This window comes from Coturnix japonica, chromosome 1, assembly GCF_054131305.1.
Source record: "Coturnix japonica strain WE chromosome 1, WE-NBRP24, whole genome shotgun sequence".
NCBI lineage: Eukaryota > Metazoa > Chordata > Aves > Galliformes > Phasianidae > Coturnix > Coturnix japonica.
The window spans coordinates 140,797,230-140,824,721 of record NC_140663.1 but is presented as its reverse complement, the minus strand read 5'-3'; the positions used below and the strand labels follow the sequence as shown (position 1 = coordinate 140,824,721).

General features: G+C 38.3%; 1 long non-coding RNA gene across 1 annotated transcript; it reads right to left on the bottom strand.

The window, feature by feature from the left end:
- Positions 1 to 1,093: 1,093 nt before the first annotated feature.
- On the bottom strand, positions 1,094 to 27,213 carry LOC107308042 (uncharacterized). Its single transcript, XR_001552605.3, has 3 exons — positions 27,025 to 27,213; positions 2,617 to 2,769; positions 1,094 to 1,179 (listed from the first exon to the last, which is right to left on the bottom strand). It is a non-coding gene; the product is annotated as an uncharacterized LOC107308042 (long non-coding RNA).
- Between the last annotated feature and the right edge of the window lie 279 nt (positions 27,214 to 27,492).

Here is a 27,492-nt window from a genome sequence, read left to right as displayed (position 1 = left end):
TTCATTCTTCCTCTGCTTTCCTTTTTGAATTAGAGCTTTACTGATACTAGAAGAATGAAAAGATTCTGAATTGTGTAATTTCTATGGGGAATCCTTTCTTACAGCTTTACTCATGTGAAATAATGCTGTTACTATAAAGTTTTACTATAAAAAAAGATAATAATTCAGTCAATCAAATTATCTGAAACTTTTAATTTTCAGTTAATGTATTTTCCATGGCTAAAATTGTTGAGTGTTCCATATAGTTAACGTGTCATGTTTTATAATTATCATTATATATATAACTAAAACATCATTTTTAATCTTGACACTGATATTGACATAGACAGAAAGCTCTTTATAGTGTTCTTCTTCTCTGAGCATTTCTTCAAGTTTCATTACCCAGAGAAAGGAAAGAATCCAAATGATCTTGCCAGTGTGCAATACTATATACTCACATATATATATTTATTTCATGGTTTCAGAAATATCTGAATTCTTCTGCTCCACCTGAAAAATACAAAACTGTCTAATTTATGCTACTTATAGGTATTCTTTTGGACCTGCAACTTCTACCACAATCTCATACATGGAAAGATTGCCATAACAGCATCATTTTCAGTAAAGGTGTATTTATCAGAGGTGAACTATGATTAGAAGTTTTTACTAACATTTTATCCTACAAGATGTTTCTTACACTGACATTATCATGCCTACATCCACGGTTTTGTACCTGATTATGTTTCACCATCTTTTCAGTGGCTGCATTTAATATCTGTTCACTCTCTATATGTGCTGCATATGGAAAACTAATGAAACATTAATGATAAAGCAATTCCTGTAAAAGTGCTTAAAGTTAAATCTATCACAATATATTAGTATGCTTCTTTCAAAAGCAGTGAAGTATCACATCTTTAGAGACCTTATTTTGGTGTCTTTCCTGCATCTTTGTTAGGAAATGGGTGGGATTGATGAGATCAAATGGAGATATCTACAATGCTGCCTAAAGCAGGACAGGTAAATCACACCTGTGAATTTCTCTCTTTGCATTTAGAGAATCTCTGCAGTAGGTATCTGTATCACGGATGCCTTAAGTTAGATAAAACTAACCTTACTTCTGGTAATGCCTGATATCAGGATACACCTTGCTTGCTCTCCTCATAGACCCAAGAATCTGGTGTTCTTGGTTTCTCAGTCACTCTATTTGTAAAGGACAAAGAGAAATATCCAATCAAATTCTATAGTCTTGCTCTTACTCCATATCATTTCAAAAGAAAAAATAAAATTGGGCATCAGTTTTTTCCTCTCTAATAGAAAGGGGAAATGCACATTCATGGTGTATACCTCAGGCAATGTAATTTCATATGAATATTTGCCATTCATTCAGTGGGTAAAGTCTCTCAACTTAAATGGAAGAACACAGAATCTAAGGCCAGTAAAGTGTTTCAGAATGTAAAACTCAGGTTCATGTTGATCTCTGTACAAACTGAGGCATGACTTTCTATCTGGAAGACAGAGATGACACAAACATCCCGGTTTCAACTGGTTACTTCTTAACAGAGTTTATTGTGAATCTGAGCCTAAGATGCTAACCTGTTTCTAGATAAAACAAGCACTTGTAACTGTGCATTCAGCCATGAAATCTGTTACTTAATCTTTTTCTTGGATATGTCTTTTCATTTTCAGTAGAGAGACTCAAAACTCTTGGATGTCGAACATCAGCAAGAATCCATGCCTAAGTGGCAGCCTAATAACACATCTGTGTTATTTGTGGTGAAGAAGCAGAAACCCCATCTGATCTAAGCTTGTGGATATTGTCTAAAATTTTCTTTCTTTTTTTCCTGCAATGAAATTATTGTCTCAGAGTATTTAAAGCACACCAATAATTTCTTAGGTAGAGGACTAATTGACATGTTCTCCAGGCAATATATTTTGTGCAGTGAAAAGCTTAACTATAACATAGTGGAGGAATATAATTTCAAAGGAAGTCTGAAATATTTGGCATTCGGTGAACTTCTTTCTACAAGGATTGAGAAGGGTATTAGCTCATCTCTAACATAAATACTTGTAACCAGAGTCCTTTTATAGGAATACGCTTGTTAATGTTATTTAGGCAAATCAGGAAATATCAGACCAAATATTTACGTCACAGATTTTGGAGCCGTTTATATCCCTTAATTGTATGTATTTTTAGCACATTGAAAACAATGATTAAAGAAGATTTTATAGCCTATCATAGATAACGTAAGAATCAGGAAAAAGAGATTAGCATAATAACTGAAGCAAAAGGCCTGTTGCAGGTCTTGCAGAAGGCATGATCTCAGAGCTTCTCTTTACCTTAGTAATCAAAAGCAGCCCTACCTTATTTTCTAGGCTTCTCTGCATTACATCAGGTGATCTTCCCCACTTCTTGTTTGCAATAAATTACAGAGACTTTTACAACATTTGCCTACTTTTCCAAAACTTCCGACTATTCCTAAAATAGCTTGAAATGCTTATCAAGGATATTAGCAGTCTTCAGTTTTAGCAGCCTTTAACATTTGACCCATACTTATCAATATGTATTGTAAACCATTTTAGACTTGTCAACAGAAACTAGAGTTGAAATGTAGGTAGATATAAATATAACTTCATAACCTGTTTCCCAGGGTCCACCCACGAGTAACTTGTTTGAGGTTTGTGGCTTCTTCCTCAGAGAAAGCTCCTTCATTGTCTTCAAAGAATGATTGATTCAGTAAGTTGATTTGGGCACAGAAGTCACAGGGGAGGTCTCTGCCCCAGTATAGTGACCTGGAAGAATGATGATAGGTTATCTTTTTTCTTTTGTTGCGGTGAATTCAGCTCATGGATATGGTACAGATAAACATCTAACAGGAACAGGCAATTTTAAACCGCTCTCAGATATGGCAGGCAGAAAAATCCTTGAGATTATTGTGAACTACACACTAGGAAGTCCTCCATACTTAGGAATTTATGTCATATTTGAAGAAATTGTCAAAGTGTCATTCAATCGAGCTTTTACAGAACAGATGAGTTTTGAGTTTTGGTCTAGGCTTTGAGTAGTGAACATTAATTGTTAAGAAAATATAATTTATGTAGTGGAGTGAGTGAATATAGACATACTCTTTGTATTTTTTCTTTCATTGAAAACATGGTCAATCTTAATGCTATAATATATAAACGAATACACATATTAATCCTTTAAATATGAACTTGTGACTTCTGAATATCTGCTTGGACAGACTTTTCCCACATTGTCCCTTTTTCCCGTTCCTTTGTTTTTGCTATTTGTTACCAGCCTGAACAAATGATATCAGTAATGAGTTCTGTTTTATAGTTCAGTGCAGATATACTAAAAACCCATTATTAAATTAATCTTTCTCATATATAAAATCTACATGAAGGCTGGTGTCTCAGTTACAAAAGGAAAAAGTGCATGAATGAATACGGCCTCCTGATCTTTGCCTTTACAATGCCCTTTTGTTCTGTAAGTTTCCAAGTGCTAAGAGTGGGGAGGCTCAGTAAACAAAAACCTCTTTGCACTTCTTAAGAGAGCTAAGTACTCTGCCTGTAGAGTCAGCAACTTCCAATTGACTTTCAAATAATCTGAAATATGTGAGTTCCTTCCACAATATGAAAATTCTGACTGGGGCGATGAATATTTTCTTCCTATTCCTTACTCTCAGATTCACAACAAGGCGAGAAAACCACCTGCTTAGAGAGGTTTTACCACTTTTACGGTATCAAAAGTAGGGATTATCTCAACCAGTACACACATAATGGACTGGTCGTTTCAGTCTACATATTTCCTTCATAATATTGTAAGGCAGAATGTCTGTAAGAGATTCAAAGTGAGATGTAATCTAATTCTCACGTGTTCATTTCTAATAGTATTTTCTAGGACTGCACAGAAATAGAGCAAACTTGGAGGGATTATGGAAAAAGTGTAAGGGATGATTCTCATGGACTTTCTGGATTTAAATTTCGAGGAGGGCAGAGGCTGTGGGAGAATGTGATAGAATTAAATGGCTCACCCGTTGTGCACTTAGGAAAACATGAGGAAACTTCTGAACTGTGAAGCTTCACTCAGAAGGAGTTCTATAAGTTTGATTAGAGTTCTATAAGTCTAGGCTTCAGCTGACACAAGAACTTCAGGGTCACACCTTAAGATCATTTTGATACATCAAGTACAGGTAAGACTAATTAATGGGTTAATTTTCTACCTGTACAGTCTCCCATAATACACACTGTTAAATGGTTCTAAATAAAACAGATGTCCCAAATCCACATGTTTATAAGATCACTGAGATGAGCCAAAAGGTATACAGTACTGTTCAGTTCATAACACAGAAGCTTCAAAAGGAATTTGGATACTAATAACTGACCTAAAGATGTGACTGTTTATTCCAGTCATTTACAAACATTGGGAATTGTGCAACTCTCTGACATCATTTCTGCTAGCAGCTGGAAATCCCTGCTGAACATCTGTCTGAAGTGCTGTTCTCATAATTCAGCTGCCAAAAATGGCTGAGTAAATGACAATAATATTCCAATTTTTATTTCTTAATAAAGTTTTCTGTCCTTTTTGAAGGCAAAATTCTTCTGTGAAAACTCTTTCAACAGTTTTTTTTGGTGCCATTTGCAGAACTTTTAGTTACATTTTGTCTTGTGAAAATATGGAATACTAAGATTTTTCAGTCTGTTGGAAGTTTCATTAGATTCATTTGCAGTAGCTTTTATTTGATGTTGGCAGATTGCTTTAAAATGGTTGCTTACTCCTTTAGAAAGCAGGGACAACGTTTATGAGAACATACTTCTGAAAAGGCAATCTTTGGGGATTACTGTTTAACACTGAAATAAAGGATCACCAAAACCCCCAAATATGAAGAGTGAAAAAAGTGTTTAGCTTTTTTATTGTACCTGCAAGTGAAGGTATAAAAATAAGGTGGTTAACCTGTATTTGCTATGATTACATATGCTTTTAGCCTACCTCCATTGCACTTCGCATCTATCCTGAATACAACGTGGCACAGAATGAGAAATAATCTGATTTTCTCAATGAAGAACAAAGAACACTAGTTCTGAACTCACTGTATCTACATTTTTAACTCTTAGCATTGGGTTTAATTTCTCTTAACGCTTCTCAAAATAGGTTAACTTAATTGCATTCTGCTTCTGCTGATTGACTTGAACAGATTTTACTGCTCTGGACTTCCAACTTATGTATTCTTTTTATTTATGTTCCTAAATTAGAAACACATAATTTCCATGCATTTTCTCTTTACATTTTAGTTCACTTGTAAAATAAGGAATGTTATGATTTGATAGACATTCCTTGGGATGGATACTTGTATGTGCTGAATTGTGTGTATTGAAATTTCATTTCAGCTTTGCTTAAGGGGTAACAAGTATTTAGTTGCTTCTCCAAAGTTAATGACCACTGAATTGTGAAGGGCTACACTGGACAGTAAACAAATATCTTTACAACCTCCTCTTATTTTCTTCTGCCTTTAACACAGTATCCAGAAAAATTGTACTATGTAAAATTAATATAAGTGACAGCAGAACTGGGATTAGAGATACAACTCTCCCTCCACTGGTGACAGCTGGAAGAGCCACGTAGCTCGAAACACTCGAAAGAGCCTTAAGCTATTAACAGAATGTCCAGCTCTATGTAATTGGTTACCTATGCATCCTGACCCAACTGCTTTTTTAACATAAATTTGTAATTTGTAGGTCTTGTTAAGTCCACTCTGCCAAATAAGCCATTAAGTCATCAGGCCACATAGTTCATTAAAGCGCTTTTTGTGAACAGGGAATTCATCTGTGAGGATATTGTCTTTCCTGAGGAAGTTAGGAAGAAATTTGCCAAAAAGTAACTAAAGTTAAAAAATCAACAGATATCCGTTTCTCTGGCGTTCCTCTAAAAGACGTTTCTGAACAGATGTGAGATGGAAGCATGCAGAAATCCTCTGGTGAAATGCTGAGTGACGGGTATCTGCATGGTGAATTCTACCTCTAAAATGAAAATCACTCAAAATTGAATGCAAAATAAACAAACAAAACACAGAAAAACACCCTAAGCCCTTAAAAACAGGCAAAAGCTCTAGTACATAATTTTATTATATGGCAAAACCTAGATCCAGAAGAACATTCAGCTCCTATAACTGTTACAAGCTGAAAATTCCCAATTTCCACAACTCAGCAATTACCTTGCATTCTGTATGTCTATTCTTGATGTGTCTTGTGAGTTTCTTCAAGCATATGTATTTTGGGAGTGCTAGGGCAGCTGAGCACACTGTTCATCCTTGTCTTAGAGGATACACCCTGAATATGTACCCTACAACCGTCTTGATGAGTTAGGTCTCATCTGCTAGCTGCTCATATTCTACATCATGCTTCATACAGAAACCAGTCTGTGCAACATATGGGGTAATCATCCTCTTCTTTACTCAGTAACTAACTCAGATAGGATACCATTTTACAGTCAGTCTAGGTCAATATAAATTCACACTGTAACACTGACTAAAACATTGCTTTATCCCTTAACACTGGCCACATATTGTCACTCTTCTATGCCAGCAACTGTGTGATTTCATATCAACTTGACAGCTCCCTGATCAGTGCTATAAATTTGCTTGCATGCTCTGCTTCTGGTTGCAAGAATCCTTCTAATGACTTCAGAAAGGGCAGAGCATGGGTGCCTGTCACAGGACTGGTGGTGTGGTTTCTCTGGTTGCCAACACATGAAGTAAAATAAGGTCAATCAATTACTTCTCCTAAGGAGTGGAAACCAAGGTATTAGCCGCTTGTTTATATATTATAGGAATGACACTCCTGGAAGTCTGAAAAAAAGAAAGGAACTGGATGCTATTTGCTTTGAGAGCTGTCAGACTCTTCCTGTCTTTCCTTTCTCTTGCATTGTTGTGCCTGAGTTGCCAGTTGGATCAGCAGAGTAATTAGCAGTGACACAAAGCCTGCAAAAGTAGTCAAGTCCTTCTTAAAATCTCCTGTTGTTTGTGTTGTGGAGAGAGGATACAGTCAGGCATGGAAAGTTATTTCCTGCACTTAATATCTGGTCAGTCATGAAAGGAGGAATAACAACTCTTAGAAATAAATGTGCCAGAACAGAACAGGTTTCCCTTGAATCTGGCAACTTGCTGCTAATCTCAGAATCCTTCTAATTGAAAAAATTCTAACAATATATTTATAATACTTAACCTCAGAGACTACACAGACATTCTCTGTAAATTAAATAAAATAATGAATAATGCAAATTGTCAGGATAACTTGTATCTGCAGTTTTGCAAGCTTATTCAGGTGCTATCCAGATTGCTTGGCTTGTTCTTTAAAACATTACTAAGCCATTTGCACCAGCCATGTGGTTTTAACATTATTTGCTGAAGAAAAAGATATAAGACTAGGACAAGGCATCCAAAAGGAAAGATCCTTTCTCAGATCTTAATGAAGATTAATGGAAAATTGGAAGCACAGAATTTGTTTCAGTAACACTTATGCTCACAGTAACTGATCACCTTGTAGTTTACATACCTTGCTTGTGTGATCCGAAGAGATCCTCCAATTACGTACTAAGATGATACACAATCTCAGAGATTGTCTTTAGCTTAGAATTCACTAGTGGACAGTGGAACAGCAGTACTGGAAAGTTATATTATTCATTACTGTGTGCTGTTATGCTGTACAATCTCTTTCATGAGTTGAATAAGCTTTGCCTAATAGCAAGATGATTTTACCACGTCCATAAAATTGTTTCTTTGATGCTCCAACAAGAACAAAATCCTTTAATGTTCTGAAAAATTGTCATTTTCTGTATAATTTTATCAAAGACCAGTTATACACATTTCAGTGTTCAGTTTTGGGTCCCTTACTATAAAAAAGACATCAAGGGCCTGGAGTGTGTCCAGAGAATGGCAATGAAGCTGGTGAGGGGTCTGGAGCACAGGCCTTACAGGGAGTGGCTGAGGGAACAGGGATTGTTTAGTCTGGAGGAGGCTTAGGGGACACCTTGCTGATCTCTACAACTACCTGAAGGGAGGTTGTACTGTGGTGGGGGTCTGCCTCTTTTCCCAGATAACAGCGATAGGACAAGAAGGAAGGTCCTCAAGTTGCATCTGGGAAGGTCTGAATCAGATGTTGGATGTTAGGAAAAATTTCACCTCAGAAAGAGTGGTCCAGCATTGGAAAGGGCTGCCCAGGGAAGTGGTAGAGTCATCATCCCTGGATATATTTAAGGAAAGGGTGGATGTAGCACTTAGAGGCATGTTTTTGTGGGCAATATTGGTGGTAGGTGGACAACTGGACTAGATGATCTTAGAGGTACTCTCCAACATTAATTCTATGATTCTGTGATTCTATGATTCTATGTTTCTCTGATTTGTTCTTGTATCAACAATGATTTTAAGGATGGATAATTCTTACTCTCCCCACCAAGTTCAACTGTCTTGCGTAATACAGAAAGCAGTGTATTGCCTTTCAGCCTTTGTTTTGCAAATGCAAAAGAGCCAAAGTTCTCCTTAAAGAAACTCTCCCTTATTGTTAACATCTTTGCAGATCTTCATCTCTCAAGCTGAATTCACTTTTCTTAAAAGGAGGATTACCAGAATTATATAGAATCCTGCAGATGAAGCATTATCATCTTGAATATCCTTTCTCTTCTGGAACAGATGTTTCATTTACATCTTTTTATTTGTTCATTTTACTGCTGGCTGTGTCAAGACTACTTAAGCAATATCCCAGCTTATTGGCAAAAGTTCTTGTTCTTCATCCCTGAATGCATTAATTTTCAGCCCACTTGATGATTCATTTCATTTTTATTGCATAATCCCCCAGACTATTCATTACTTCATTTGAATACCTTTTTTTTTAAGCTATATATGGGATGCTTGTCATAAGAAGATTTTGAGAATAACATAGCTCCAGTTTTTGTACTATAATTCATAACTCATTCTTAAGACAGTGAAGTCATTAGTTTACAGATAAATTGGGGGAGATGTCTGTAATTTCCGGTTTCTTTCTGGCAATATAACTAACAAAGGCAGAACCTTCTCTGTAAAGCAGCAGTAAAGCTTTTATCATTCTAGTATTCTTTTAGTTCAATTTCACAAAGGCTGATCCAAAAGTTATGTCTCTAATTATGTTGGCCCAAAACATCAGAGGTGGAAGTTGGGGGTGTAGCAGTAGAGGTTGAACCTTCCCACCAATATTTCATTATATTTTGTGTCCATGAAACAAATAGCAGCAGAGAAGCCATCTGACAAAATAGTGCCTGGCATGGAAGGGTATATGAAGCAAAGGTATGTAATTGAATTCCACCATGAGGAATAAATGTCATGCACTGACATTTGTTGGCACTTGCTGAATGTTTATGGAGCCAAAACAGTGAGTGTGAGCACATGATGTGATGGGTGGTGTTTCAGTAGTGGCAACAGCAATCTGAAAGACGAGTAACATTCTGGACAGCCATGCAGACTTTGAGAAATGCATCATGAAGGCTTTTGTTCATCACTGGTGAAAATACACAGCACATGGTTTTCAAATGTATTGCAAAATAGTGCTTTGTAGCTGAGAATTTGCTCTGTCAAACAGCATTATTACGCTCTATCTATCTTTTGTAGTTTCTGCAGGAACAAATAGAGCAGTTTACTATCTGTTCTGTTATATAGCAGCAGAGATTGAGCTGGTGAAGACACAGCTCTGGAAGTTGTCATTATACCGATATACTGACTTCTCCAAGATAAATGTGATACTGATGGGCTCCTGTCCCCTGTGTAACTACTGGCCCTGCTTTTGCTGTGTGAATTGCATAACTGAGAGAGGAATAAGCAGGAACACGATCTCCTTAATGATCTCTGCGTCAACTGCATTACAATCAGACCCAAAGCAGTAATGCTGACATTCGAGTGAATAGATCAGGATGGCTGTGGATCAGGAACAGATATCACAAAAATCTGAAGATGGTCCATACATCTATTAGCTTAGTCCTGGAATTAAAGCATTTGTCAGAAGCTGCACAGTTGCTTACAGTGCTGGTTATCTATGCACCACCTTCTCTCTGTGTAAATTCATCTCCCTTTTCAGGTAGACTAAAATGTCTTTCATGTGGGCATTAAAATGACAATGAATTATAATTAAAACATTACTTAAGGATGTTAAACATAAAATAAATTAAGCTGAATATGCAGGAATATAAAATCCTAAATTAGTCTAATCTTATTTCAGTCTGAATGGGCCTTAAAGAAATGTAAATAAGGAGTTTTTTCAGATTATTGACAGTGTGTTGGCATAAAGTTTGGAGACAATTTTTTTTCCTCAACATGAAATAAGGGCATATAATCTTAAGTCAAGCAAAAGATCTGGCTGTGTCCTTTAAAGCACATGTGTCTAACCTTTTGGGTTGCCTGGGCTGCACTGAGTGAAGGAGGAATTGCCTTAGGCTGCATATAAAATATATAATATAGTTTTATTATTTATATACAATAATTTATTTTTATTCAATATTTTTTATTAAAAGAGAAAAAACAGAGGGTATCAAAAACATAATTAGTGGATTGGGCACACATGGTTTAAAAGAGTCAAGAAACCTAAGATCCTAAAAGCTTTCATCAGGGAACAGTAACAGTGATACTTTGATGATTTTATGCTTTTGGTGGAGATCAAGATCACACGTTGTCATGTGCTGAGAAGGAGGAAAATAATTCTGCTGTAAAAAAGGGGAATCCTTCATTTACTGGGATTGGTTCAGGCATAGTGATGAATATTTTTTAGTGAAATTTAAATTCCTTGTGATAGGACACTTATTGTAATATTAATGTAATAACTACATTATTTATAAACAAGTCATATCAATAGTCCCCTATTGGGATTATATAGAAGGATCTGGAGACTTTAAATTAAATCAGAAACAGGATCTGCAGCTCATGGGCCAGAAGTCCTATTCAAACAGTGATTCCTTATCACAGAATCACAGAATCGTAGAGGTTGGAAGGGACCTCTAGAGATCATCGAGTCCAAGCTCCCTGCAAAAGCAAGTTCCCTACACCAGGTCGCACAGGTAGGTGTCCAGGAGTGTCTTGAATATCACCCAGAGAAGGAGACTCCACAGCCCCCCTGGGCAGCCTGTTCCAGTGCTCCATAAAGAAGTTCTTGTGCACATTCGTGCAGAACTTCCTATGCTCCAGTTTCTGGGTGTTTCCCTTGTCCTGTCTCCACACACTGCTGAAGAGTCTCGCCTTGCCACTTTGCCCCCCACACGTTAGATATTTATAGACCTGGATCAGGTCCCCTCTCAGCCTTCTTTTCTCAAGGCTAAACAGACCCAGTTCACTCAGCCTTTCTTCATAGGGGAGATGCTCCAGGCCCTTCACCATCTTTGTGGCCCTTCGCTGGACTCTTTCCAAGAGATCCCTGTCTTTTTTGTACTGGGGAGCCCAGAACTGGACACAGTATTCCAGATGAGGCCTACAGGGCAGCGTAGTGCTTCCTTTGACCTGCTGGCCACACTCTTTTTAATGCACCCCAGGATGCCACTGGCCTTTTTGGCCACAAAGGCATACTGCTGGCTCATGGCCAACCTGTTGTCCACCAGGACGCCCAGGTCCCTCTCTGCAGAGCTCCTCTCCAGCAGGTCATCCTCCAAGCTGTACTGGTGCATACAATTATTCCTCCCTAGGTGCAAAACTCTACACTTGCTTTTGTTAAACCTCATCCGGCTTCTTACTGCACAGCTCTCCAGCATGTCCAGGTCTCACTGAATGGCAGCACAACCTTCAGGCATGTCAGCCAATCCTCCCAATATACAAAGATGGATAATAAGATACCACAAACATGAAATAGGACATACATAAAAACTACGAAGACAGGGGTACATGGGAGCTCTGTAGCTCTTGTAAGTCAGGGCCCATCTGCCTTTACTACTGATGCCACTTATCGGATCCTGAACTGGTGTTTATGATTCTCACTTTATCCAAGAAGAAATCAAGTGGCAAAATGCAAGTGGGCCACAAAAGGCTACATTCTTCTTGATTCTACTCTTAAAAATATTGTAAAATGTCTTTCCTTTTCTGTTGCCACCAGAAAAGTTTTGAGTCACCCAGAGCACCAAAAAGACCTGTTGCTTCTGTTGCTACCTGACACTACCACCAAGAGATAGTTTTTGCATCACATAGGTATATGAGAGCTAGCAAAATTTAGGCTTAGAGTTCCTGATGTATGATCTGAAAGAATCACAGAATCACAGAATGACCTTGGTTGGAAGGGACCTCAAGGATCATGAATCTCCAACCTCCTGCCATGCAGGGCCAAGAACTTCCATGTTTACTAGACCAGCTTGCTCAGGCCCCATCCAACCTGGCCTTGAACACCTCCAGGGATGGGGCATCCACAAAATCTCTGGGCAGCCTGTTCCAGTACCTAACCACTCTCCAAGTAAAGTACCCCCTAACATCCAACCGAAATCTTCCCTCCTTCAACTTAAAACCATTTCTCCTTGTCATGCTGCTATCCACCTTTTCAAAGAGTTTACTCCCCTCCTGATTGTAGGTTCCCTTCAGGTACTGAAAGGCTGCAATGAGGTCACCCCGCAACCTTCTTTTCTCCAGGATGAACAAGCCCTGCTCCCTCTGCCTGTCCTCATAGGGGAGGTGCTCCAGCCCCCTGATCATCTTTGTGGCCCTCCTCTGGACCCTTTCCAACAGCTCTCTGTCTTTCTTGTACTGAGGGCTCCACACCTGGACACAGTACTCCAGATGGGATCTCACAAGAGCAGAGTAGAGAGAGACAATCACTTCCTTATCTCTGCTGGCCACCCCTCTCCTGATGGAGCCCTGGATGCCATTTGCTTTCTGAGCTGCGAGAGCGCACTGCTGGCTCATGTTAAGTTTCTCATCCATCAGGACCCCCAGATCCTTCTCTATAGGGCTGCTCTCAAGGACTACTCCTTACAGTGTGTATAGATGTCTGGGATTCCTCCCACCCAAGTGCAAAATCTTGTACTTTGCCGTGTTGAACCTCATTAGGTTCACGCAGGCCCACCTTTCAAGTCTGTCAAGGTCACTCTGAATGGCATCCAGGGAGAATGACTCAATCACTTCCCTGGGCAGACCATTCCAGCGCCTAACCACTCTTTCTGAAAATACATTGTTTGTAATGTCAAAACTGAAAATATGTAATCCAGTACATAGAAAACACAGGTTTCTCCACTAGAATTAATATTAGGTTGTTACTTATATGGGGAGCAATATAAAACCAGAAGAAGTAGACAGAATTGAGAACTACCCCAGGAAAAAGATGGGTTGGGAGAATAAGACAGAGAACAATAGCTGTGAAAACACAGGGAAAAGAATGATGATAATGATTGCATAGGAAAATGAATGATACATACAGCACTTCAAAGACCCAGGATGGAAGGAACTGTGCCAACTTAGTTTCATACAGCATAAGAATATAAATAGGAAACAACCCCATTATGGATAATTAGGGACAGATCCACGGAGATCTTCCAGCTGTTTCTCACCATCTCTCTGATGCAAAGCAGATGGACCTTTATTTGTAGCAGCTTGCTCTGACAGGTTTAGAGCACCTTTGTGTCACTGATGCAGATCAACTTCTGGCTTTTACTTTTTCCTAATTACCTTTTGGGATGACATCAGTGATCCATGACTCGATGTCACAGTTCTTGATGGGACCAAAAATAGTAAGAATATAACATAGTAATGCCTGAGTTCCTTATTTTTTCTTTTGTTACATTTTTTAACAGTCTTCCACTGGGTGAACACAGACCTTTAGTGAGAAAGGAGAAGGGAAATGGCAACAATTAAAACATGATTGAAGCTATGTTACTCTATAAAACAATCAAGTAAAGGGCAGCCTTTAGACAAGATTTTATCTGCAAAATGATCAGCTGTATGAATGCAGTGTGGAGCACTTTGAAGGAACCAATTCAAAGGACTGTTCATTAGAAATAACATGGTTTTGTTGTTTTATTGAGTAACTGATGCAAACATCCTAGCTTAAATGTTTGCTACTTATTTAAATGTATTTATTTTAAACTTCTGCTCTAGAATCAGCAGCTCAAGCCAAGGTCATTTTGAGGCAAGTTCCACATGAGGAAGTTCTGAGTTAATTTTAAGTGTCAAACAGAATCACAGCATTGAGAGACTGGACAAGAAAATGCAGTGTTGGAAAATGTTTTCCTGAGCAATTAACTAAGAAACTGCCATGGAAAGATCTTGCCTTGTTAAGCATCTCTGACCCTATCTTTTCTTTCCAGATGCTGTGTCATTTTTCTCTTGGATAGTGTCTGCACTACAATATGCAAGAGGGCCAGGAAGAGAGTTCACAAACTTTACCCTATTATGCATCTGTTGGCTGCACCTCGTTCTACATGAAACAAGACAAATCTTGCCAAATTTCCAAGACAGATCTGTTCTGCCAGAGACCGCTTCACTTAGGATCAGAGCAAGGAACTGGTCATTGAGAGTTATTTACTTAGCAGCATTATTATAACCAAGGGGATCAAGATTCACTCTGGAAATAATGATGAATATAAATTTATCATAACAGAATGGTGATGCAGATCTTTTCTTGTATCAACTACCACCCAAAAGATAAACATAAGTTAATATATCTGACAACTCTCTTGCTTAAGACTCCTCTAGTTTAAGCCCTTTCACCACCAGTTGGGATGATTATATCCTTTTGAGGGGAGAGAGAGTCCATGTACTTCGTCAGTGACTCAATAGAAGCTAAAAGAAAAATGGGAAGAAGTCATTTTCCAAAAATCAGTGTTTTTTTGGCCCTGACCCACTTAACAGACAGCAGTTTCCCTTCTGCTTTGCCGCTAGTTCTCAAAGTGAATAGAAGCAGGAAAGGCCTTGGGACTCTTAGAGGGATGGTAGGATTCAATTCACCTGTGAATTTGTCCTGTTAGAAACTTAAGCCATTTGAACCTCACGTAGTCCAGTAGCCTGAGTGCCTTGTTAATGGCAGCTACTGTGGCAAATTTCTTTGCTTTCTCAATTTTTTCATTTTTTATTTTTTTTATTTTTTATTTTTTTATTTGGGGGGGGGGGGGAAGAAGGGGAGGCTGGGTTTTATGTTTTTCTCTTAAATCTACGTAGTGTGTCTAACTCCTTGTGAAACCGCAAATGAAAATGCTGAAATGGCTAACATCTGGATTAGTCTTCTGGGCAAATACATCGGCCAAGTTCTCAGTTCCCTGTTTCAGAGGAGATTGGTGGATATAAGATGCATTTCTGTGTTCTTTCTTCTCTAAACTTTCAGCAGTTATCATGATCATTTGCATAACATTTAACCACTGTTTGCGTGGCTATTGTGTCCCTGAGGGTTGCTTTGTGTAAACACAATCTGTGTCACAGTCTTGGAATGGAGAAGAGAAAAACAGCTTTTTCCTTTCATGCAGATAACCGTCTCCATAGTAGCTCTGCAGCTGCCTGGAGTATCTGTTGCGGTCAGCAGCAACTGGTACTACTATTAGCTAAGGAGTAAAATTGTAAATCTATAGGGATGCGGTTATATGAGACTAACTGAGCCTGTGTAACAGCTTACAGCTGGTGAGAGGAACAGTCTTGTTTCCTCCTCAACAGCTTTTTAACATGTTTCTTATTCTCATCTGCTCTCCTTTCTTCCTATTGCACTCCCAGGTACTTCAGACTTTCGGGCTATATATTTTCTAGTAAATTATATTTGCCCAGACCATATTCTGGCCAAGACATAACTCCCTTCCCATTAGTCACTCCCTGGAACCTTCTGGCATTTGGTGGCCACATGCAAGCTGCCTGTGGGGAATGGTTTGGTGATTTTGCAGCTGCATCTGGGAATTGCTGGAGGACAAGTAGTTAACCTGGGCCAGAACCACGTCGGGGTCATTATAACAATTTACTGTGGACAGTGTGAACAATTCAGTTTCAGAACCTGTGAGTGTTTTCTTGGTACTGTTTAATATAATTCCTGTAACACTGTGAGCTCACCGCTCTCAGTGAAGTAGTGGGAAACCGGCTCAGCCAAAGAGGAAGAAGATGCATTTTGACAGGCTAGGGAGTTACATGAGCTCTTCATGGATCACAGAAAGGGTAAGGGCAAAAGTACATATCCAAGAACAGAGAGGGAGAGGTGGAAAAGAAAGCAAAGACTTGACTTTTTCCAGTATTAGTTCTGGCTGCCTTGTTGAACAGTGCTCTCTTTAGTGGTATAGTTATGTGTATAAAGGTACCTAGGGATGGATTCCTTGTCTTGCAGCGAGGTTGACTAAAGAGATCTGCAGCCCTGTGTGAACATCTCACTGCCATTTTTTCTGGAGATCCAAACTGCCAACTACTTTTTGCAAGAAATTCCTCCTTTCAGTCAAAATAAGCCCATTAATGGCTGTAAACTAATCTAGTGTGTTTTGCCTCGAATGGATGAGTGAGAGCTCACGCAAACACTTCAAATGGCAGATGGAAGAGGTGATAGCATTCGGTAAGATGAGCAGAATGAGATGACCCTTCTTTAACCTTTTCATGTGACATTTCTGCAACTGAAAGAGGGTGGTGTGTACACATCCTTCAGAAGAGTTTGTACTCTGCTCTTCAATCTGAGTCAACAGTTATGCATTCAGCTGCAGCACCACTCCATTAGCATAGGCAGCTCCCTGCTCTGGGACACAGATGTTCAGCTGGACTGAGGAACTGCTGAAAAACAAGCTTACATTCCTGCATAAAAACAGGTATTTTTTCAGCAACTTCAGTTTTTCAATCTATGTCACCGTTTGATCACATAAGAATAAAGGGCTTAAGTCAGAGCTTTTTGAAAGTACATTGTTCATGGGGTTGTGGGCTGAGAAAGCCTTTGTTGTACTGTAAGGTGACCCCAACACTTGCAAGATGTTCTCAATCACACCTATTTTCCATATTGTTTAAAATCAACTTACATGAATATATAATTTGTATGGTGTCAATAATAGAAAAAAAAAAGAATTGAAGTTTTCAGTATTCTGGGGAAACATTTCTTAGGGATTATTTTTTCACAGTGCACTATTTAAAATCCCTTACCTGTTTATTTATGGCAAAAACTATACAGTCTTTGTAATTCACATTTAAAATCTTCATGTTGAAGATTTCATTTAACTTCTGTGACTATTGAGCTTCTTATTCTTAACCAATACAAAGATTTTCATTCCATTTATATTCTCTGTTTTTTCCAAGTTCTTTTTTTTTTTCCCTTACCCTGCAGATTATAGGTCAATAGACTCATTTATGGAATTTAGGAGTATGGAGGCCTGGACATTTAGACAGTTTGGAATGAACAGTATTTTGCTCTGTGGAGTAAGTCACTCAAGTCTTAACAAAATTAAAACTACCTTTCAGACACACATGTTCATTAAAGCAGCATCATGGTGTATTTTTAAAGCAGTTTTTCTATTTCCATTTTAAAGACCTGACTCTTCTGTCCTTATGTAAACTGCTTTAGTTCAAAGTTTACTGGTAATTGATATTGCAATTACAAGTTCTTCTGATTTGCAAATTCCTGTGAATTGTTTTGTGTTGTGGCTTTACAATTGCAAAACAGCAGGAAACTTCTTTTATGTGCATATTCAAAAGATGAAGCATAATTTTTTCATCTCATTTTCTACTATAACTAGCAGAATCTCTTTTAGGTTTGTGTCCTGCTGCTTTGACAAAATACTGAATGACAACTCTATTAATAGGTCTGATGATATTTCTTCTTATGAATCGATGGCAGACTAGTGCTTAAATGGAATCATCTGCAGTGATTGCCTCTGACTTCAACCTCAGAATTCATTTTTGTAGACTTCCATACAGATTTTCAGATCTTGCAGTTTGAGAACATTTGTTTTAAGTGGTTTCAGTAATAACGTAATAAGCATATGTTTTATGTAGATCTGTTAGAAGGTGACATGGTAAAAGCATTATGTTGTTTGATGCAGTTTGGGTAATTCCTTCCTAACTTTCACAGATCTATCATCTTCCTTCCTCTGTTGTCTCGAGTTACTTCTGTCCTTTCTGCTGTTTTTAGCGTTACTATTTTTTGCCTGAGCATACATATAAGAAAATACTAAGCAGCAGGATCTGTATGGATGAGTCTAGCCTAGCAGTGAGCTGTCTGAATGGAAAGTGATATTTCAGATGCCTTGAGTGCGCATTCACCTAAATACACTGCTAAAACTTCCAGGGTCCCTGTCTTGGTTCATAGTGCAGCCACAGGCAAATAAGACTGAACTGAGAGGGACTCTGTAGAGTCCTGAGAAAGCAGAGACATAATGAGAAAGTAGTGGGAAATGTCAGCATTCCTCGAGTCTGGTGTCTCCTCTTCAAGGAACTTAAACACAGGTTTAATGCAGTATTACTTTGGAATGAGAGGATTTTAGACGTGCCTGGGAGATCTGTTAGAAAAGAATAACTGCAGAGCTGATGGTTAAAAAAAAAAAAAAAGCAACAACAACAACAACAAAAAAAAACAATTTCCATTTCAGAAACAGAGAAATGCAGACACTTTGAATGAAAAAGTGAAAAGAAAATCATCACTCTTCCCCAATCAGATTACAAAGTCACTGATGTATTCCCGGTGGAATTATATACTTTATGAAATGATTTGAAACAGCAGTGTTAAAAGATTTTTACCTCATCAAAGTTTTAGCATTTTTAAAGGCATTTTCCTTTTGAAAATATAAGGAGTGCAAAATGATTTTATGAAAAAATTCTATCCTGACAGAAATGTTTTTAAAGTATCCCTTCAGCGGGCACAAATTCCATCCTCCTATTTCTAGGTCTATTGTTGAAACAAGCTTTTAATATTCCTTTCCTTCTGCTCTGTTAGTAAAACATCTGTTACATAGAAGATTCCATGCAAAATAAAATACTCTTGCCTTGGAGTCTGATCCAAGGATCACTGTTTTCCTGATATATTTGGATAATAAAACTCTTAATGTTAAGCGGTTAGCTTCCCAAATTAGCAAAGATGCTTAGATATCGGTATGCAAAGCAACATCAGTGAACTCTTCGAATTGTTTGGCTTCATTCATGAGCAGAAGCTGAGGGTCGTTAGTTTAATGAGTAATTTCTGTGGATTGGCAGCAAGAAAAGAGAGGAGAAAATCGGAGTTAATGGCATGGGAAGCCTGGAGCCAAGGAGTCCCTCATTGCAAGAGGCAAGGGAAAATAATCATCCCAATCTGAAGAGAAGATGTTTAACAGATAAAGTTTAGAGGAAAGAACTATTCAGTCACCTGTGAAAGGAACAGGTAAAGTAATCACTGGCAGATTATGCAGTGTTAGCGTGTGGTTTAAGGTACTAAGGCTGGAGGAAACAGAGGAAATGGAAGATGAATTTCCTGGCATGTAAGAGATGTACATATTTATGAAACTCTGGCTTTGTTATGATGACACAAAGAGAGGCTGTTTTATTAGCATACTACGATTTCTCAAAGAGAATCAAAGTTCCTGTTTATATTCAAAATGTGGAATCGAATCTGACTGTATTTCCAAACAACGTTTCTCACTTCTTAAACATGTATGAATTACAAAGTACCCAAGTCCTTTTCTCTGCCACGGTGCAAGTGTATGTGACCAGGACTAAAACCATCTTCAGGACTGATCATCTACCTTATAAACAACTGCTTGGAAAGAATTATACATCAGTGAAGACTGCTGCTATCATAGTGGATACTACTTTTTTTATAAGAAGCCGTGGGACAGCTTTAATAACTGGCCCTTCACATGTTGAAAAAGTCAAGCCAAATTTCTAACTAAGCGCATGTTTTAGGTAAAATCCATTAAGAATTTGGTTCAGAACTCCAAGAAAGCAGAAATTGATCATCATCACAGCCAAGCTTTGTTTTCATTTTCTACTCACTGCCCAAAGAGAATCTAAGGACATGAAAATCAAAATATAACTAAAATCAGCAGAAGAACTTAAATAGGCTCTTCTAATCACAATTCCAACCAACTAAGAAATTTTCTATTTCAAACAAAATAGGAAAACTGAAACAACTGCCATCTCATTTATTTCTGAATTTATACATCTTACAACCGCATAACATACAGACATAAGTTTATGAATATATACATGTTAGTAACATAACTGACCAATTCTGAAATCAAATTATGTTTGTTCCCTTACCCAGGGTCAAGAAGATTTCTACTATTTGGAGTTAGTTTTTTGTCAGATAAGACAGTTTTAATGGAATTTGATTCCATTATTGGGAGCCCTTAGACTGACAGTATGTGTTAATTTAAATAACCCTATATAAGCACAGAGTTTTAGATATTTTGTTGATCCACAGATTCTCGTTGGAAAAAAGTTCTTTCAGAAATACTTGTACAGTTCAACAACCAGTGGGACATGCTTCATTTCAGTGAAAGATTCTCTTTGCTATCTCATCTTTTTGCATAAACTAATGCTGAAATTCTAGAAGAGGCAATATTTTTAGCAGAAATGAAGCTTAATTCCTGTGTTACATGACACAGCACAGAACCTAAGGAGATCCAATTAAAATGCTGATTATTATTTAAAGGGCTTTAGCTTAAATGCAACAGAGTTTGCTTGTTTATCTGTATCTTGGGCAAAATAAATAAATAAATCTGTAGTGGAACAAATTGTCATAATTTCATTTACAGCCTCACTGGATTTTACATTAACTCTTCTGTATCAAGAAATACATTAAAATTTTCACAGATTTCTAAGGACAAGAATGGGGAAAGATAATTAGATGGTTCAGAAGAAGCAAAGACAAACGCAGAGCTTTTAGTTGTGTTAATCTACTTCTGTTCCTGGCCTGACAATGAAAGTGTGGATAATTTATTGATGTTTGTTATCTAAGTTGCAGGGTTGCACAGGGAGAAGGAGAAGACTTGTTGTAGTCATTAAATTAACTAAAGTGATAAGTGTAGCTAAAAGGAGGAATGATCATTGGTGAGCGGTTACATTCTGGCTCCATGTTTGTGCTCTTCTAACAATGTATTAGAAAGGGTCAGAATTTACCTATGTTTTTGGTTAGTCACTCTTAGGCCAAGATCTTGTTTTGTCTCTGTGACAGAGTAGCTGAGGCAAAAAGGATACTTTCCAATATCAAGTCAGATGTCCTTGATGGGAGCTTAAATAAAGTTCTTGTCAATTTAGAAGTCACAAATAGTATGGCGAAATGCACATTGTGTCATTAAGTTTTATTATCCAACAGTCTGGAGCTGAGAATGAGTTAGAGAAAAGAACTTTCAAGTCTCTGGAAGATGGCACCTGTGAATCCTGGTTACTGGGGAATGAGCTTTTCTACAAGAACAGCAACTAAACACAACAGGCAATGTTTGGTGACAGATATCTGTCACAGAACATCGCTGGCTTGTCATGAGCAAATGGATTCCTGGATGCTAGGAACGATCCGAAACTAAGCTGGAAAAGGGGCAGGGCAACAAGGGTGAACAATCACAGTAATAGTAGTGACTGTGTCTAATATGCTGCCCAGTATTTCTAAATGGATGAAGAATATTGCAGATTACTGAAGTGATGATTTGTGCATGTTCTCTTTCTTCATGCCTGTCTGATACAACGGGCTTCCCACAATGCGTCCATAGAGAGACTGTGTGTAGGACACTGGAAAGCAATGAGGAATGATGTGCTATTCACCTGTTTTCTGAATAACATGCTTAATTACCAGTGTTTGGGCTGAAGCACTGACAGTGACTTAATTTGGTTAATGAGAGAAAGGTCTTGGCCTTTGCTCTGCTCAATCACCTTTCAGCTTCCCAAAATAAGACTAAAAGTGTCTCAAGCTGTGCATGAGCATTGTCTGATCAAATAAGGCTGCATCACTAAAATATAACCTTTGATGGTTTGTATTTGATTATAGTCTGTAATTCTGAAATTACATATGAAAGTATCTATTTTTCTCCAACAACTTTTACATTTTAAACTGCATTATCAATTCTTCTTTTTCCTGAAAATAACAACACTCAATAAAATCCCCCCACTTTTAGCGTGCATCTTTCTGTGCATTGTCATCTCATTCCTTTTTTTTCCTCCACTGTTTTCTGAAACAGCTTTGGCTGATGAGGAACGGATGGCCTTCCATTTCCAGTGTGAATTTCACAATGGCAGGCTGTATGCATGAAACCAAAGGCTAATTTGCCATTAGGTGGATGACATGGTGAAATACCTTGTTGTTGCTCAGGGCTGAAGTTGTTGCAGAGCGCAACAGTGTGCTGCCTCATTAAACTGTTTATAAGGCACCCATTATACCAGTGCTCTGTGTCGAACAACTTTTAGTAGCTTTCATATGTAGACTTCATTCCCCAAAGTCCAGAATTAGAAACCTCAAAGACAAGTAGCAGGCCCTTCCTCTCACTTTTTCTCCTTGACAAAATAGCTTCATTTGTGAGAAATTCTTCATTCTCTTCTCCATTTATATAATCTGTGGTGATTTTAAGACCTCAGATCTAAATCAGAGTTCATGACATGCAAACCAAAACTGTAGAAAGCTTATTTGCTGTTCAAATTTATCTACTTAATCTCTGTTAATTCCTTTTGTTTTCTAGAGTTTAGGAAACCCTAACCTTAACCCTAACCCTAATTAGGAAGGGTTATTAGAATAATTCCTTGAGATCTCTTTACATTTTAGATTTGGTTTCTGATGTCTTTCTCAAATTATGCTTGGTTCAAAATGATCCAAACTTAACACTGAAACTAAATAAGCCTTTGAAAAAATACCCAGAAAACTTCTGTCCCATACTGGTGTTATGGCTTATGCGTTTAGTATTTGTATTTTTTATTGTTCCCTTTTTTAATCCCATTCTGAGTTTAATTTCAAATTTCTAAATAAGATAACTACATAGTGAGATATGCCTTCTCAGCACAGTTATCAGCAAGTGTTGCTCTGAAAGTAATGCCTCCTGTTTCATTATGTTGGTCCATGATATCAAAGGCAGGTGTTGCTTGTAATACAGTAGACATTTTGTTGCTGCGTGACAGATGGCAGCAAAGAGGCAGTCTCACAAAAAAGGTGTGACAAGGAGGTGTGTATGAAGGCAAAGGTATGTCACAGAATCCCTCTACACAGAAAAAATTGCAGCCATTGACATTCACTGACTTGCTGAATGTTTAAGGAGACCAAACAGTGGATGTAAGCACAGTGAGGTGATAGGTAGTGCATTTCAGCAGTGGCAACAGTGATGTAGAAGACATGTTCCAGATGCCTTGCACAGCTGTCACACCATTAAACGAAGAGTGTCTTTATGAGCTCATCTGAAGGTGACAGTTTCCTGGATTGCATCATTACCAGTGAAGAGACGGTGTCACCACTATGAACTGGCATCAAAACAACAGCCTGACTGATGGCATGCAAATTCCCCATCAAAGTTCAAGACACAGCACTCGGCAGGTAAAGGGATATGCACTGTCTTTTGGGATGGGAAAAGTGGGATCCTTCTGAGTTTTGTGGAGCTCAAATAAATCATCAGCTCTGACCACTACTACATTGCAATGTTGACTAAACTGAAGGCTCCAGCTTCCAGAGCCAGGCCAGAGAAAAAGATAATCTTTCTCTTGCAACACGATAATGTCAGGCCCCATACCAGACTGAAGACTGTGGAGCACATTGCCAGTCCTGGCTGGGCTGTCCTACCTTACCCACTGTATAGTCTGCATTTAGCACTTTCTAATTTCTGTCTCTTCAGGCCAATGAAAGATGGACTGTGTGAGCAACATTTTCTTAACAACAATACTGTCAATAGCAGTTATGAAGCAGTGGATCACCTCCACTGGTGCAGCTTTTTATGACTGTGCCATGCAAGCTCTTGTTTCTTGCCAGTGAAAATGCAGAGCTAATGGTGGTGACTGTGTTGAAAAAGACTGTTTTGCACCTGAGAATTTTCTCTATCAGATATCCAGCATTATTGTGCTCTTTGTGCCTGCAGTTTCTCCATGGAAATAAATAGGAGGCATTGCTTTCAGAGTGATCTACATACTTCATAGAATCATAGAATCACAGAATGACCCAGGTTGGAAGGGACCTTAAGGATCATGAAGTTCCAGCCCCCCTGCCTGGCAGGGCCACCAAACTTCCACAATTACTATAACAGGTTGTCCAGGGCCCCATCCAACCTGGCCTTGAACACCTCCAAGGACGGGGCGTCCACAACTTCCCTGGGCAGCCTGTTCCAGTACCTGACCACTCTCATAGTAAAGAACTTCCCCCTAACATCCAACCTAAATCTACTCTTTCAACTCTTTCAACTTAAATCCATTTCCCCTTGTTACTTAATAATACTTAAAAGGGTTCAAAATCTTTGCTCATTACCATGAGGTCCATGAGGTAATTCTTCAATTGCTTTTTTTTTTTTTTTTTATCTGATTTAATGGGTTTCACAAAGGAATGGGGAATATGACATTACAGAAGGATTTTCAGATGGAAATAAATTGCCCCATGCAGAGACAGGAAAAGTAAGCAAAAAATTCTCATGAGGTATTTACGCTCTTTATCAGTGTTACTCAGGTTTTTATCAGTCTGCGGTCCTCAGATCTGTAAGCTGAATCAACCAGCCTGCATAATTCTAGTTGCTGGCATGCATACATTTAAAGACAGTACATTAATTAAGAAGTCATGTTTGTGAGTAATATTTCCTACTAGCTATTCTACAATCATTTGACAAGATAAGAGTAGGGATAAAATCTATCATCCAAATAAAAATCCTCTCTTTATCTCTGAAAAAGCACACACAGTAACATAGTAGAGGTCATATTCTTTCTTGTAAGCTTATTTAGTATTTTGTCATCTTATTTCAATCTGTTTGCTTTCCTCTCCCTCCCCTTCTGTTTTTTTAATGCAGAGATATAATGACATAGTTAAGTGCTTTCAGGATCTGTTTGTTTATTCTCTTTTTCTTTTTTTTCTTTGATGTTGGAAAATAGTAGATGTACCTTCCACAAAACAGATGTGCTGCTTTATCTTGGTTTAGAAGTCTCATTTGATGAAATAGAAGAGGGTAGGGGCTACTCAGCTGGCTACAGGAGTCTAACATACTTCTATCAATATGCATAGTGAGGACTGAAAGCCAAGAGGGAAATCTGAGGGAAATTCCAATAACCTGCACTGTCACAACTGAAAACTGTGAGTGAAGCTATAAAAATAGCCTTCTAAAATGATATTTGTTTAAGTTTTTATATTAAGTTTTTAATCTTTCTTGCCTTGGAGAAAAATGCCATGACTTTACATGAAATATCATAAAGGGCTACTTAGCAAATTTGAAGTAAATCTCATTTTTTTGTTATCACGTTAAGGTTTTGAATAGCACTTCAATGAGGAAAGTGATTACCCTCTCTACTCACAGCTCAAATGAGTGTCCATACTTTTGCATCCATATTGGTGCCCTGCAGTACAGGGAAGTTATTAGTAAACTGCGGTGGGTGCAATGAAGGGACAAGAGATGGCTGAGGATGGAGCACTTTGCAGATTATGCTCTCTGTGTCCTAGCAGGTTCTCAACATCTGTCTGGACACAGCACTGAACAACATGGTCTGACCTCAGAGTTGCCCCTGCTTTGAGTAAGAGGTTGGGAAAAGGTCCCTTCTATCCAGAATTCTCCTGTGAACCTTTCATGATTCTATCCCCATCATTATAGAATTTTTGGTTTCATTTCAAAATTCCAGATTAGTCCATTTTGACCACTCCGTTTTGACAAGCAAACAAAATCTTTAGCTGTTGAATATTAAGTGATACGACAAAACATAGTAAGCATAGTGCAAATCCAGAAATAACTTATGCCTAAAAAGTAAATATAACTTTGCCAGCATGTATCAGTAAAGAGATCTGAACCAGGACTTTTCTGTAAAACAAACATTATATTAATCTCTTGTGCTTGGTAACATGATGTCTTACTAATTTGTGAAGATAGATATATATTTTTAATTTTTATAGCCTAAAGTATGAACGTAACTTCATTTTGATAAGGAAAAGACCTTTTTGATGTCCTAAAAGTAAACATTTTCCTTAGATTCATACTCTTGAAGATTATGTTTATTGGATCTATTAACTTGGAGTTTAGCTGAACGTGCAACTTAGAAATAAAATGTGTACAGTAGATAAAAATCTATTTTGCATTTAACAGAAATACAGTGTACAAAAAGCAATACCTAATAAAGCAATCTTAAACTTGTAATTCAATAATTATAGAATCTGAAGCTTTGGATAAGGCAGGCATTTTTATGTTTGTCCTCACATTGGCCATACCCTGAAAACCTTTGGATATAATTCCTATTTCCCATTTGTCCTTTCAGCTGGATGGTTTATGGCATAAATCTGCTTCATTTTTTAATATACACTCAAATATATAGAAAAATATTTCAGATCAGTCTGAATTCTAGGTGCATTTATTATTTTCTTTTAATTCATAACTCATAAATTTATATGTGCCTCGTGTTTGATACATAAAACCAATGAATGATTATTTTACAGTATGATTTAGATGATGGAGAATAATTAGCAGTGATTGCAACAGATGTGAATGATAACATCATTTTCACAGCATATAAATCAGATTTATCTACGTAATTTCGGTTCAGAGTATCCATGAGTCATAGTCACAGAAATTTCTTGATGCCTACAATCTGTGAATGGACTTAAATTCATCTCGTCTTACCCATCTCAATATTTTACACTCTTTTAAGAGAAATAGTACGTTCAGCAGCTACCAGTAGCCAATCTCCATGAGAGGCAGTTTTTACTCCCTAGATTAGAAACCAGCGTTTCTAATTCGAGAGATTTCGTGAATCATATTCACTTCTCAGATCATAAACAGGTTACTTTATTCAATCTATCTCTTCCTTTCCTATGGATCTAAGCTGACATTCACAAACAGAAGTAGGCCCAAACAGAAATGGAACTTAGTGCACAAGGGCCTGCTTAGCTTCATGTACTCAACAGCCAAACCAAACCAATATATATATAATATATATATAATATATATATATATTCTTCTGATTGTCTTTATTAACTTCCTGACTGACTCTTAACGCCCTGACTGACCTGGACTGCCAAGGTTCGCTGCTTCAGAACTGTCCCGGACCGAACAGCAGCGACTGTCACCGAGGTACAGGGGCGTTTCGGTCGGTTCCTTTACCCACAGAACCCCGACATCACAGAGCAGCCCGGCAGCGGCTGACGTGACAGACATGACTGACGTGACAAACGTGACAGACGTGGCGCGGGCGTTGCCTGGGCGCTGCATCCCCGCCTAGAAAAGCCGCAGGGAGGGCGGCCCAGCAGGGACAGAGAGGAGGAGCTGGGGATGCGTGGATTGCGTGGGCAGTTCAAACGCGGAGAAACCGTAAGCCGCTCATTCATGGGGCTACAGAGCGACAAGGGTTGCTATCACTGTGAAGCGGGGGCGCTTGTTAAGCGCGGGGGCACTTGTTAAGGGCCTGGTAACGGGGCAGGGACAGTGCCGGCACTATTGGCAGCAGGGCAGAGCTGATCAGTCACACTCTTTAAAGT